General features: G+C 43.6%; 1 pseudogene; it reads left to right on the top strand.

Annotated features, from left to right (window-relative positions):
* The first annotated feature begins 255 nt into the window (after positions 1 to 255).
* Positions 256 to 12858, top strand: part of LOC115635727 — a 48240-nt pseudogene continuing 35637 nt past the window's right edge.

The following is a 12858-nucleotide window of genomic DNA, read 5'->3' as shown; positions in this document are numbered from 1 at the left end:
CGGGGGGGAGGGCTTAGTCGGCAGTGTCGCCGGAATCTGCCTGAGGGCGGGGTTAGTTGGCGGTGTCGCCGGAAGGTACCAGGGGGCGGGGTTAGTGAGCGGTGTCGCCGGAAGCTGCCGGGGGGCGGGGTTAGTCGGCGGTGTCGCCGGAAGCTGCCGGGGGGTGGGGTTAGTCAGCGGTGACGCCGGAAGCTGCCGGGGGGCGGGGTTAGTCGGCGGTGACGCCAGAAGGTACCAGAGGGCGGGGTTAGTCGGCGGTGACGCCGGAAGCTGCCGGGGGGCGGGGTTAGTCGGCGGTGACGCCGGTTGTAAGATGGCGGCGGTGGCCGGGCGGGTCTCCCTCCTCTGGGCGCTGGGACTCCACGTTCCTGGACGCAGAGGCGCGTGGACGCGACCGGTGAGGGGAACATCCGGTCCGGGGGTCGCGCCCCTGGGGCCTGGCGGGGTCCTTCTTCCCGCACTGAGCAGCCTGACCCGGCTGGACCCTGCCTGGGGGCAGGTGGCCTGGGCCCCGCCACGTCAGAACAGCTCCGCGCCGCGGCGGCCGCCCACCGACCCAGCCTGTGCCTGCGCCCCCCACCCTTCCCGGCCGGGCCCCCCTCCCGCCTGCGCGTCCCCAGACCCCGAGCAGCCTCGCGCCTTAACCTGCTGCTCACCTCACCTCAGCTCAGCTCAGCTCATCTCTCTCTCTGTAGCTGCTCGCTGTTAGCCTTGCTCGCCGCTCATCATGCTGGGATCTCCCCGGCTCCTTGGCAGTGACTCGCCACCTGGCTACTGCACCTCAGGGAGACAAAGCGAAGACGGGCCCCTCGAAGCCCGGGGTAAGGAGGCCACGTTCCCAATGGCGGCCGTAGCTGTGTCCTTAATCTAAACTCAGAGGGGTTGCGGGCTAAGGCCTAAAACTCCCTCACGTTCCTTGTGTGTAGTAAGAGGTGCCCTGCCTTCCCGGTCAAGGAGGGAGCCAAGGTGAGGAGGGTCCCTCTGTGGCAGGCATAGCTGGAATTTTCTCCCCTGTGTTGTGTGTGTCTCTGTGCAGTGGCTGTATTTATAAAAGTACCTGGGTTTGGTTTTTGTGGATTGGTTCTTCATACAGAATTGTGGTTGATCTTTGATACAAGTATTCTATCATATCGCAAGAGCTGGATGTTTATTTCATAAACATGTACTTAGCACTTTCCTATGTTTTTTACAAAAAAATAGTTGAAGATGATGAAGTTTAATTTTTATGGTATCTCTCTCCTAGTAGCCAGTTTCCTGGAAGTCCTTGGCACTCACATTTGCAATTGGTGGAGCTTTATTGGCAGGAATGAAATACTTCAAGAAAAAAAAGGAAGAAAGTATGTATATGTTACATTATCATCCCCAAACCTTCTTAATTCCCCCTCCAAGCCTTTATAGCTGGGCAGATAAAAATATCTTGTGGCCATGTTAGTTGTACTGCTGCTGGGAAGGGTGACAACTAGGTGAGATTGATGAACAAACACACAGGATGACAGCTCCTTGTCCAAAAGAGATTCTGGTCTAAATATTCATGGAATAAGGTGGAGCACAAGATTTTTTGCGCATTGTCTTTCTGTTCTGGCCTATTTTACCCACTTAGTTTTATTATCCTTTTCCTTTATTTGTTTAAGTCATGGCCATTTGCTCTTTGATTGTCAGTTTGTATTTTTACCCCGTGTGCATATATACATATTTTATACTGTTGTCTGTTTTTAGTTTATCCAATATTTTACTACTTTTCTACATTTTTTATTTCTTTCTGCTCTTTTAAAGTCCTATTTTAAAACTTGTAGTATTGTTGGTTTATATTAAGTTGTTATATTGCACTTATTATTGTGGTATGCAAGCATTACACAAGATTAGAGTATAAAAGCCCAGAATGCAAGTGTGTGCGTGTTTCCTCACGGTGTGGAAGTATGTGTAAGACTTTTTAAGAGCATAGATTCCCAATTCTCGTTTTAACCCCTGTATGCTGGTTTTAACCACTTACTGTTTAATGCTCTCTTTATAGTGAACACTTACCTAATTCTTTTTTCCTTGTTCTGATACTGAAACCCAGTTAGACCGTGGCAGCACAGCAGTTTCCCTCCCCTCCCCTCCCCCCCCTTAAGTCTCTAAAAGATGCCTGACTCTTAACTGCAGGCATCCCATCTCAATTCATGTTTCCTGACTTCAGCATATGAGCTTCAGTGCTATCTTGATGATAAGCTCCTTTTGGAGCACAGAAGAATATAGTTTATATGCAAAAATCATAATGTAAAACTGTTCTGTTTACTGTAAATTTGTCTTGTCCATGTTAGGCTTATATTTTGCAGTGGGCTTTGAAATTCAAGGTGTTACATTACTGTAGTACTACGAGGGCATATTTGCCTTTGAGAGCCTTATGACTCAAACTGTCTTTGAATGGTTTCTGGGATCTTTTGTGTGTGACACAGATGGTAAGTAACCTCCCATTGCTGTCTGGTTTCAGTGCTGGAGAAAGAACAGAAGCGAGCTCTTGGGAAGCCATTGCTGGGAGGCCCTTTCTCACTTGTGGATCACCAGGGACAGCCCAGGACCAACAGGGACTTCCTGGGCCAGTGGGTGTTAATCTACTTCGGCTTCACGCACTGCCCTGATATCTGTCCAGAGGAATTGGAGAAAATGATTCTAGCGGTGGATGAAATTGGTAATTGAATCCAGTCAGAATCCTAACTACTTAAAATAGGCTGCACTTCATTTAGTGAAATACTACAGTGCTTCTCCCAGCTTACTAAATGGCAATGGGACCATCTTCTTAATGTATGTGAAAATTTCAGCCTTTTTTAGGCGGTCTCTCTAAGGGCTTTGGAGCAGAGGCTGGAGTGGGGAGCAGTGGAGCTGCAGGTTTTTGCCCAGAGCTGGAGTGGAGCTGGAGCACAGAAAATCTTGACTACTCCACTGCTCCAGTTTGTTTGTTTGTTTGTTTTTTTCATTTTCAGTACAAAATAAGTGGTATTTAGCAAGAAAGTCCTAAAGGTGCCCAAAAGTTTCAGATTGTATAGCAATTGATATTAACATCTACTTTACCACTTTACGTAATATGTTACAGTTACTCTCATTTTGGCCAAATCAAGATTAAATGTACAGATACAAAATTACAAAGTTTTTTGGGGATACCTTTTATTAAAGAATCAGATAATTATCAGACATCGGGCAACACTGCAGACTGCTCTCACCCTTGTGCCAAGGTTAGGCGAGTACGTACTCACGTAGATTAGTTAGATTAGTATGTGTTGATACTTCTTTTGTAAGAGTTAATCAACGAGACGCGCTGAGTGCTGCGATTATGGAAGAGTGTGATGCGAGACGCAACATTTAAGTTATCACAAACAGGTCTATTGCAAAAAAAAAAAGTTTTTGATTATTAATATATTAAGATATCACAAGAGATATTAACCACTTAAGCTCATTTCTCACATTGGCTCCTGTTACCGGTACATCTGTTCATTTGTACATGCTCTCGTATCACTCTGGCGGACTTATTTTATATGTCATCTGTTCAATAGTCTTTTGGTAGCGTTGTTTGTAATTTTAAATTTATTGACAAAGTCACGTGCAGCAGGCATATAAATATACAGTAAACATTTTTGCGTAAATTAAGAGTGATTTTTGTGATATATCCAGAGTGATTGGAAAATGTCCAACACAACTTTGGGGGTGTATCCTTGTCATTTTAACAAAAAATGTTTCTGTGAACACGTGTCCTAAAATTCTTCCTAAGGGAGCTACAGTCCCTTCAAGGAGATGATGAAAAGTTAATTTCTGATTAATATCTCAGAAACGCTTTAATATAAAGTAATGAAATATTGTCTGTGTTTTAGCATTAGTATGTGCTACCATATTACATTATCCAAAATTATTTAAACCATAGGCGTCCCGAACTGGCAGCTGGTCATTTTTATTTCATATTTCAAGAAAGGCTTGTCATCGACTGGCCCTGGCTATGAGTGGTAATATTATGTTTCATAATAAGTTAATAAGTTTTGATTATTATTTATTATTACATTTAAAATGTATGGTTCCAAAGTTGAAAAATAATTAATAAGTAAAATTGTTTATCATCTAAGCAGATTACAATTTTTAAACAGTTTTCTTGGAAGTGGTTAATTATACAAAATAAATTAAGAGTACCATTTTAATGCATGTTTTAGCATTAAATCATATTCCAGGCTCATATCTCTTAAATAGTCAACGATTTAAAAAGTATTAAATAAGATTGGCCCAGTCACCCCAGTTCATGACACCTGTAGTTTAAATAATTTTATTTAAATGATGTATGCTAGAACGTTGGAAATAAACTTTAAAGGGAAAGTGGATTCAAATTGCAAGCATAGTCCTTTTAGTAAAGAGAGCAAATTTTCAGAAAAGTTTTTCCTTCGTCAGGCTGGAAACATTATACAAGATGGAACCTGTTACTTGCTCTATCTTGTATAATCTATTCAGGCTGATGAAGCAAAAACATATTTCCAAAAATTTCCTCTCTTTACTAAAAGGACTGTGCTTGCAATTTGAATCTGCTTTCCTGTTAAAGTTTATTTTCAGTCTTGTAACGTGTAGCCTCGTTACTGCCCAACAATTAATGTTGTAGAACAGTGATAGCACATACTAATGCTACGGCACATATCAAGTTCCATTGATCTATCTATATTAACGCGTTTTTGAGATATTAATTAAAAACTTAGAAAATATTTTGAATATTTTTACCGCAAAATTTCATAAGAAAAGCTCACTTGCAATTTAAAAATAAAAAAATTATGTATATCAAAAATACTTCTTACATCATTAAAATTGCAAGAAAGGTTAAAATATTAAAATATACTTTAATAATTTTGTGTAAATAGAAAACACGATCATTTTTGTTGAGAAAATCCAAAATAAACTGGAAGTACCTGAAATAGTTAAGATATCACAGACAGGTACATTATAAAAAAATGTAATGCTTTTGTTCATTGTTTTTTGAATATTGTAACAAGAAACATTTGGATGCGGTAGCAGCACAAAAAGATTTGGCCATGGCTTCAAGAAAATAATCAGATCTGCCCCCCATGATTGATATCCAATTTACAGAAAAGGATCTCAACGGCGTCTTTACTTTTGAATTTGAAAAGCCCAAATTTGGGCTTATGGGAAAAGCAAAAAAGAAATCGGCAACATGCCAAGGTGGACAAGGAAGTGAATGTCGAGCTCAAACCATGTAGCTTCAAGACAAGTGAAGCAAGTGCTGTGAAAAGTTTACATGTCACCAAAGGTTTAAAACATAACTATCCTGAAAACTGTGGCTCTGGTTACAAAAAAGGACCAGGAAGATGAGGCAAAACAGAAAGCTGACACGGCTAAATGACGTTCATCTGGCTCTTTGAAAACTCCCGGAGAAAAGATTTTTTGCAGCGCTTCATCTGAAAAGAAACCCAAATTGAGCAAACAAAACTGACTCATGTTTGAAGTCCTCAAAGGTTACAGTCACCATGGTTGCCAGTACTTTCTGTGAAGGGCTGATGGAAATGGTTTGCTTGAGTTCAACACCGCTCACTACCTTCAGACTAAAGAACAAAGGATTCCAAAAAATTGCAGGTGAAATGGGTCAGCAGCTTGGTGTTTTGACAGGGAATGATGTGGTTTCTCATTTAGTTGTCAGCACAGCTGAGTCTGGTCGCGAAGAGCTCAAGAAAGCTTTGGAGCAAAAATTGTGCTACCTGAAAATGGATGTGGCAACCCGTGGAAAGAAGTTTCCTTGCAATCAGTGCTCAGTACTACAAAGAAGGAAAAGATGAAGCTGTGGTAAAAACCTTGGACATAATCGACACTGAAGGGCATCACAATTCTTTGTACTTGAAAAGTCAAGTAAAGGCTATTTTAGAAAAATTTAGGATCAGTGAAATGCAAGTACTGAACATCTGCGTTGACAATGCAGCAGACATGTGTACCATCAAAAATTTCAGCGAGGACAATGAAACGATTTCTACCTCTGAGAACAGGGGTGTGGACAGAACTGAAGATATTTTGTCTGAAGGAACTAAAGGAATGGATGAAATTAAATTCAACATGAATGCTGCTGCACAATGGGTTAATGACTCTAGCCTAATACTTCCAACATGGCTTCATGAGGACGACTCAAAAGCCCAACTGATGTGGTGTGGTATTTCTCCCCCGCCCCCAAGTTGGCAATCTGGGATGGACTGAACAAAGAATGTGCGGAGAAATTTCTGGCAAAAATTTCTGGCAAAAATTTGACAAGTCATTGTCAAACTACGAACCCCAAGTGCTCAAAGTACAAACCCAAAGTGCTTGATCTACATGGGGTAACTCAGTCATTGGATACTGTGTCTCACTGGGGTTCAACATTTGCGATGATTGATTGGCTTCTCGTTTTTCAGTCTTACTGTGAACAAGTGGCTGCTGCTGGAACAAGAGAACTCAAGTTAACAAAATCTGAGTGGGATGAAGTGAAGAACCTATGAGACCTCTTGGCACAGCCAAACCAAACAACCATGAATCTTCAAGCTGTCGCTGTAACCCCGGGAGTTTTAATGAAGGAATGGCAAAAACTGTCAAAATTCTTGCAAGAAAACAGTGGACAAATTGCAGAAGGAATTCTATCTTCCATGCAGAAACGCAGAGAGAAGCTTTTTGACAATATTCATTTCCTTGCTGGAGTTTGTTGACCACCGGTATCGGATTCTTCTTAACCTCAAGGGAAATACCAAAGTCAAAGGAAGAGCTCCTTGATATTGCTCAACGACTCGAAAAACAAAATCTGTTGCTACATTTGAACTCAATGAAAGAGTTTGAAGAAAATGAAACACAACAAAAGGAGTCATCAACAATCGAATCTGCAGTTTCGGAAAGTTCACATCTTTCAGAAATAGCAGGCTGTTTTTAAACTTCTGTCTCCACTCTGAACTTATTTGAACGTCCATCCCTGAGACGTCCACAACCATCATGTGGAAATGGAGATAATGCAAGCATCAATTCTTCAGAAGATGACTTCAAAAAGGAATTGGATAAACAAGAAAGACATGGAGTTTCTGCAATTCATAATTGTAATGAAGCATTATTCAAGAGAAACTTTCGGGAAGATTGTGAGGCGATGGAGCCTATTGGTAGGCTAAAAGTTACTTCTGTTTTTGAGGCCATTCACAGCTACCCACACTGCATTCAGGCTGCCTGTAGATTGCTTCAAGCATGCCAAAAACTCAAGCTAGTGTAGAGCGACTGTTTTCAGCTTTAAAGTTAATTTTAAATGATTTGCAGCAGGCTATGAAAGACGACTTGATTGCTACAATAATTTTGTACAGAATAAATTATGAATGATTCTAGTTTGTATCATTGTTGATATGTAAATTGTGCTAAAAGTCTGAATAAAAATGTTTTTTCAAAATTACAGTATGCACTTTTTTATTTAGTTAAAAATTATTTTGAGTCGGAGCGCGGAGTGGAGTTGGAGCTTATCATAACTCTAGTCCCAGATTTGGACCTTAGCGTCCAAAATATGGGGGTTAGCATGAAAACCTCCAAGCTTAGTTACCAGCTTGGACCTGGTACTTGCTGCCACCACCCAAAAAATTAGAGTGTTTTGGGGCACTCTGGTCCCCCTGAAAAAACCTTCCCTGGGGACCCCAAGACCCAAATCCCTTGAGTCTCACAACAAAGGGAAATAATCCTTTTTCCCTTCCCCCCTCCAGGTGCTCCTGGAGAGATACACAGACACAAGCTCTGTGAATCCAAACAGAGTGACTCCCCCTTTCCGTTTCCAGTCCTGGAAACAAAAGCACTTTCCTCTTCACCCAGAGGGAATGCAAAATCAGGCTAGCAAATCCAGCACACACAGATCTCCCCCGATGTCTTCCTCCCACCAATTCCCTGGTGAGTACAGACTCAATTTCCCTGAAATTTCCCAGTAAAGAAAACTTTAACAGGTTTTAAAAAGAAAGCTTTATATAAAAAAAGAAAGAAAAATGCATACAAATGGTCTCTCTGTATTAAGGTGACAAAATACAGGGTTAATTGCTTAAAAGAAATATGAATAAACAGCCTTATTCAAAAGGAATACAAATCAAAGCACTCCAGCACTTATATTCATGCAAATATCAAAGAAAAGAAACCATATAACTTACTATCTGATCTCTTTGTCCTTACACTTAGAAACAGAAGATTAGAAAGCAGAAACTACTTCTCCAAAGCTCAGAGAAAGCAAGCAGACAGACAAAGAAAGACCTCAGACACACAATTCCCTCCACCCAAAGTTGAAAAAATCTGGTTTCCTGATTGGTCCTCTGGTCAGGTGCTTCAGGTGAAAGAGACATTAACCCTTAGCTATCTGTTTATGACAGAGCTGGAGCGGAGCAATTAAAAAATGTGATTGCTCCAAGTTCCTGGTCTCTCTGCATTGCTTCACATTAGATGCAATGGTATTATCAAACAAGGTCAAACTGGGCCTCATGCTTAGATCTTGGGGGAAGCCTCATAGAAGGCATGCTTGGAGTCAATGTTGGGTTCCTATAGTTTTTTGTACTTGGCACTACCCTTTGGGATGTGGTATTGTCCTGCTATAATAGGATTTTCTTGGTTAATGAAATATGGTAGTAACTGCTAACCAAGAGCAGTTTCTTCATTAAGGAAAGGCTGGATCTATTCTGGAGAACAGATCTCTCTCGAGATAGAGCTTTGTCCGCATTAGAGAAATCTTTCCCATTCATCCCTCTCGTTCATTTGAAAGACACCTTATGTCCACATGCAAAAATGCCAAGGAAGCAGCAATCAGTGTAATGTAGCCCCAACATCCTATTGGGCAATATCTGAGGGGCCCTGAACTGGCTGTACATGTGTCTGTATGGTGCTACAGCCCCCATTGTTGAGATGAGGTGGCCCCTAGAGAACTCTCATGAATCTCAAACATTCCTGTTACAATTTTACCTGTACCAAATTTACTATTCAAGAAGAGGTACTGTCAATAGGTGAAAGGTTCTGTGGCAAAGATCTTGGCTCTGCAGGACAGGGATTATCTCCAATACTCTGCATGTTCAAAACGTCCTTTCAGACAGACAGGTTCTGCAATGGATGGTCTCTTTTACAGTCTTTGATATTTCTTGGGTACAGAAGTCTACCAGAATGTTTAAAATCCCAGCTACTTGCCCCTGTGTGGCACTCTCAGCACCAATGAAGTTGAGCCACTTGATAGGGTGTGATTGTTGATGGCAGGCTGAGCGAGGTCCACATTTGCTGCTTGAGAAGGGCGATTTGGGTCCTCCAGCAGCACCTTGAATAAAGGAGGAAAAACATGGATAGTAACTACTGGCAGGATGGAGCCTTTCCTAGCAGGAAAGAAATTAATGTGCTCTGGTCAAAGGGGTGAGGGAAGGAAGAGACCAGAAAGGTGAGTCCAGCTCTGTTGTGACAATGGGGATGGCTGAAAGATGGCCTCTGGGCCAGGTGAGTTGTAGGTTCTGTTGACGACGGGTTCTGTCAGCTTCCCCAGAAGCAAACCTAATATGTTAAGGAGAGGCAGATAACCCTTTCCTCTGTAGGAATGTGCAGTGTTGCAACAGCAGGTAGCTTTTGCTGCTCTTTGTGCTACTGCTGCAGGAGGAGCCTTCCCTGATGTCTCCGTGATGTGGCATTGCTCTCTTGGAAGGAGGCGGTAGCAGGATAGATGCTGAAATGCAAAATACCATCTCCTTTCAACAGGGAGAAGTGGTTATTATTTCTCAAAATGCCTGATCTTGGTTACAATCTGCATTCCTTGCACCTCAGTTGGCCTGTCAGCCCTAGTAAATGGATGTAGGATCTCTACTTGAGCAGAAGGGACCCCCAGGGCAGACACAAGGGTTTGGAGAACGCCATTTTATCTCATTGCACTTGCTCCCTGGCCTTTAAAAAAGTTCGTTAGATGTTATTTAACCTGCCCAATATCATTCCAGAGTGGTCACCATTTCAGTCTGTGCCAAAAAGGACCCCGTATACTCACTGTGTATTATGAGTTTGGCTATAGCCTCATTATGTGGGGGATGAGCTGTGGCATTGGGCCTGCTGAGAGCAATATTAACTGTTAATCTTTGTGGTGACAGACCAGATCCCATCTCTGCCAAATGTGACCCCCCTCTTCATTACCATTGACCCAGAGAGGGACACTGGAGAAGCCGTTGCCAGATACGTTAAAGGTACCATTTGCCTTTCTCTTCCTTGCTCTGTGTAGCTGTTCTGTGCTCATTGCTTTCTTTTGTGATTAAAATGATGGCTGGGCTCTACCAAAGCTGGTTCTGGGTGGCAGGAACCTTAGCATAGCTAATATGTTGCATTTCTGTTTAGAGTTTTCTCCCAAACTAATTGGACTGACTGGTACCAAAGAGCAGATTGAGCAGGTGGCCAGAGCCTATCGTGTGTATTACAGCTCAGGCCCCAAGGATGAAGACAATGACTACATAGTAAGTAAAAGCAGGGCCTGTGCCTGAGTGCTCTATTGTTCACAGATTCATTCACTGATTTTAAAGCCAGAAGATAATCTAATCTAAGATTCTGCATAACATATGCCTATTTTATGTATTGCTCCTACTAAATGTTTACATTAAGGGAATTAGCCCCAAAGACCTAAACTGGGACCAAGGCACCATTGTGCTGGATACTGTACAAACACAGATGATGGGTATATATACACAGCAAAGAAAAACCCACGGCTGGCCCAGGCCAGTCAACTCAGGCTTGCAGGGTTTGGGCTGCAGGGCTATTTCATTGCTGTGTAGACTAGGAGCCTGCAGGGTGAGTGGGTCTCAGAGAGCCCAAGCCTGGAAGTCTGCACAGCAGTGAAACAACCCTGCAGCGGAAGTCCCATAAATCTGAGTCAGCTGGCATGGGCCAGTTGTGGTTTTTTCATTGCTTTGTAGACTTACCCAAAGAGGCATTGTTTGCTCAGGTGAGCTCATGTTCTAAAGGAGGCACACAAAAGGTGGGCATGGTGAATAACATGCAATTATTGGTTATGAATTAACATGAATTTAATTCCATGTGGTATTATTTTGGTCTTGCTTGCAAGTGGAGGTGGAGGTAGGGTGAGGGGGGATGGCAGGAATTGGGAATTAAAGGAGTGGGATGGTCAGCTCATCATTGCCTAGCGATGATCAACTGGCAGGGTTTTGTAGATGGAGGTGGGATTTGAAGGAAGATAAGTCAGTGTCTACAGTCAATAGGAGACTTTCTGCATGTGTAAATTGCAGCATGGAAGAAAATGTGGAGCTGTTTACAGATCGGTGCACAGTAAAGCCTGGGAATGTTGGCATTGTGAAGGGGGGGATTGACACCACAAGTGACTAAATTAGGTAGGTGGGGCAGGATAGTACTGTGAAAGATCTTAGAGGTGAAGACAAAATTCTTGTGTTTGTGGAAGTATGGCATGCAGGAAGTTGGACTCAGCAAGGGGTGAGGTAGTCCCAAGTGATGAGCCAGGAAGCAGAGTTTTGCAACAGTGTTTTGAACGGATTTGAGGCATGAGAGACTGCAGTAGTTAACACCAGAGAAAAGGAGATTATAGTAGTCAAGATACTAAATAAGGTCTTGGATGAGTTTCAGCAATATTGGCAAAGGGAGAAGGGTAGATCTAAGGGATGTATGGGAAGAATAAGTAAGCTTTAGAGATGGCCTGAATACAGAGAAGTCAAAGACAACACCCAGGTTATAGGCCTGAGTAACTTGGAGGAAGGTGGTGTTATCCTCAGTTGTAGTGGTGAGAAGGGGAGGTGCCAGATCAAGAGTTTGGTTTTGTCTGCTGAGTTTAAATTGGCAGGTGGATATCCACAGAGATATCAGTTACTGAGATATGGAATTGAACGAAGGTGGAGAGCTTCCCCACAGGGAGGTAGATGATTTAAGGTTGTGCTTGCAGATAAGAGCATGTAGAGCAGAGGTAGGAAAACTACGGCCCACGATCCACATCTGGCCCGTGGGATTGTCCTGCCTGACCTTTGAGCTTCCGGCTGGGGAGGCTAGCCCCTTGCCCCTCCCCTGCAGCCTCAGCTCGCCATGCTGGCAGCACTCTGGGGTATGGTGCTGCAAGCTGGTTGTGGGGAGCATGGCTGTAAGAGCCGTCGGGTGTAGTTCATTAAATTGCTCCCAGTAGGAATGTGCTACTCAGGAGCGGCGCCAGGGTTTTTGGCGCCCTAGGTGGGGGTCCTTCCGCCCTCCTGGTCAGCGGTGGCAATTCTGCGGCGGGGGGGTCCTTCTGCGCTCCCGATCTTCGGGGCACTTCGGCGGGTCCCGGAGCGAGTAAAGGACTTGCTGCAGAATTGCCGCCGAAGACCTGGAGCGGGGAAGGACCCCCCACCGCCGAATTGCCACCGAGAGCAGCAGAATGCCACCCCTCCAAATCCTGGTGCCTTAGGCAACCGCCTAGTTCGCCTAAATGGAAGCGCCGGCCCTGGTGCTACTTATGGAGTACCAGGATTGGCAGCTGTAAGTTGTATAGCGGAAGTAGCACATTCCTACGGGGAGCAATTTAATACACTACACCCTTGCTCTCCATGCAGTTTCAGAACCCTAATGTGGCCCCCAGGCTAAGACGTTTTCCCACTCCTGATGTAGAGGTGGTGAGAAGAGTGGGCCAAGAACAATGACTGGGGGTGGGGGGATGCACTGAATGAGATACTGAAGGAGTGATCAGAGAAGTAGGGAAACCATGTGAATATGGTGCGAGTGCAGAGCTGGATTTAAAGAAATAGGAAGTGATGTCAGTAGCCAAGAGGAGGAGGAGGAGGAAGTAGCCACAAGACCTGACCAGGATGACGTCACTAGGGTATATCTACACAGCAGTGCAAGGCTATGTTTGCAGGGGTTCTCAAACCTCATTGCACC

Source organism: Gopherus evgoodei, chromosome 15 (genome assembly GCF_007399415.2).
Source record: "Gopherus evgoodei ecotype Sinaloan lineage chromosome 15, rGopEvg1_v1.p, whole genome shotgun sequence".
Classification (NCBI taxonomy): domain Eukaryota; kingdom Metazoa; phylum Chordata; order Testudines; family Testudinidae; genus Gopherus; species Gopherus evgoodei.
Note: the sequence above shows the minus strand (reverse complement) of the source record. Positions and strands in the feature narration are given on the sequence as shown.